The sequence below is a fragment of the Arachis ipaensis genome, chromosome B4, assembly GCF_059453495.1.
Source record: "Arachis ipaensis isolate K30076 ecotype BB chromosome B4, ASM5945349v1, whole genome shotgun sequence".
In the NCBI taxonomy this organism is placed as follows: Eukaryota; Viridiplantae; Streptophyta; class Magnoliopsida; order Fabales; family Fabaceae; genus Arachis; species Arachis ipaensis.
Genome location: NC_142439.1, coordinates 98698838 through 98701280, shown reverse-complemented (window position 1 = coordinate 98701280; position 2443 = coordinate 98698838). Strand labels below are relative to the sequence as shown.

The 2443-nt window shown below is 41.3% G+C and overlaps 1 non-coding gene across 1 annotated transcript; it reads right to left on the bottom strand.

The window, feature by feature from the left end:
* Positions 1–697: 697 nt before the first annotated feature.
* On the bottom strand, positions 698–805 carry LOC148568521 (small nucleolar RNA R71). The gene has a single exon (XR_015882733.1). It is a non-coding gene; the product is annotated as a small nucleolar RNA R71 (small nucleolar RNA).
* Between the last annotated feature and the right edge of the window lie 1638 nt (positions 806–2443).

Sequence of the window (2443 nt, the reverse complement as noted above, 5' to 3'; positions counted from 1 at the left end):
TTATTTATTCATCTACTAACACTCCATCCCACCCAAATTCAAACCCCCTCTTCCATCTGTGTTCGAATTTCTTCTTCTTATTTTCTTCTACTCACACTGGGACCTCTATACTGTGGTAAAAAGGACCCCTATTATTATTATTTTTCTGTTCTCTCTTTTTCATATGAGCAGGAGCAAAGACAAGAATATTCTTGTTAAAGCAGATCCAGAACCTGAAAGGACCCTGAAGAGAAAACTAAGAGAAGTTAAAATACAACAATCCAAAGATAACCTTTCAGAAATTTTTGAACAAGAAGAGGAGATGGCAGCCGAAAATAATAATAATGCAAGGAGAATGCTTGGTGACTTTACTGCACCAAATTCCAATTTACATGGAAGAAGCATCTCCATCCCTGCCATTGGAGCAAACAATTTTGAGCTGAAACCTCAATTAGTTTCTCTGATGCAGCAGAACTGCAAGTTTCATGGACTTCCATCTGAAGATCCTTTTCAGTTCTTAACTGAATTCTTGCAGATCTGTGATACTGTTAAGACTAATGGAGTAGATCCTGAAGTCTACAGGCTCATGCTTTTCCTTTTTGCTGTAAGAGACAGAGCTAGAGTGTGGTTGGACTCTCAACCCAGAGATAGCCTGAACTCTTGGGATAAGCTGGTCACGGCTTTCTTAGCCAAGTTCTTTCCTCCTCAAAAGCTGAGCAAGCTTAGAGTGGATGTTCATACCTTCAGACAGAAAGAAGGTGAATCCCTCTATGAAGCTTGGAAAAGATACAAGCAGCTGACCAAAAAGTGTCCTTCTGACATGCTTTCAGAATGGACCATCCTGGATATATTCTATGATGGTTTATCTGAGCTATCAAAGATGTCATTGGATACTTCTGCAAGTGGATCCATTCACCTAAAGAAAACGCCTACAGAAGCTCAAGAACTCATTGACATGGTTGCTAATAACTAGTTCATGTACATTTCTGAGAGGAATCCTGTGAGTAATGGGACGCCTATGAAGAAGGGAGTTCTTGAAGTTGATACTCTGAATGCCATATTGGCTCAGAATAAAATATTGACTCAGCAAGTCAATATGATTTCTCAGAGTCTGAATGGAATGCAAGCTGCATCCAACAGTACTCAAGAGGCTTCTCCTGAAGAAGAAGCTTATGATCCTGAGAGCCCTGCAATAGCAGAGGTGAATTACTTAGGTGAACCATATGGAAACACCTATAACTCATCATGGAGAAATCATCCAAATTTCTCATGGAAGGATCAAAAGCATTAACAAGGCTTTAATAATGGTGGAAGAAACAGGTTTAACAATAATAAACCCTTTCCATCATCCACTCAGCAACAGACAGAGAACTCTGAACAAAATACTTCTAATTTAGCAAACTTAGTCTCTGATCTATCTAAGGCCACTGTAAGTTTCATGAATGAAACAATGTCTTCCATTAGAAATCTGGAAGCACAAGTGGGCCAGCTGAGTAAAAGGATCACTGAAATCCCTCCTAGCACTCTCCCAAGCAATACAGAAGAAAATCCAAAAGGAGAGTGCAAGGCCATTGACATAACCAAAATGGCCGAACCCAATGAGGGAGAGGAGGACGTGAATCCCAATGAGGAAGACCTCCTGGGACGCCCAGTGATCAATAAGGAGCATCCCTCTGAGGAACCAAAGGACTCTGAGGCTCATCTAGAGACCATAGAGATCCCATTAAACCTCCTTATGCCATTCATGAGCTCTGATGAGTATTCCTCTTCTGAAGAGAATGAGGATGTTACTGAAGAGCAAACTGCCAAGTTTCTTGGTGCAATCATGAAGCTAAATGCCAAATTATTTGGCATTGATACTTGGGAAGTTGAACCTCCCTTGTTCATCAATGAACTAAGTGATCTGGATCAACTGACATTGCCTCAGAAGAGACAGGATTCTGGAAAGTTCATAATACCTTGTACCATAGGCACCATGATCTTTAAGGCTCTGTGTGATCTTGGTTCAGGAATAAACCTCATGCTCCTCTCTGTAATAGAGAACCTGGGAATCTATGGGGTGCAAGCTGCTAAAATCTCATTAGAGATGGCAGACAATTCGAGAAAACAGGCTTATGGACAAGTAGAGGACGTGTTAGTAAAGGTTGAAGGCCTTTACATCCCTGCTGACTTCATAGTCCTGGATACTAGAAAGGAAGAGGATGAATCCATCAACCTAGGAAGACCTTTCCTAACCACAGCAAGAGCTGTGATTGATGTGGACAGAGGAGAATTGATCCTTCAATTGAATGAGGACAACCTTGTGTTTACAACTCAAGGATCTCTCTCTGCATCCATGGAGAGGAAGCAGAAGAAGCTTCTCTCAAAGCAGAGTCAAACAAAGCCCCCACAGTCAAACTCTAAGTTTGGTGTTGGGAGGCCACAACCAAAATCTAAGTTTGGTGTTGAACTCCCATATCCAAAC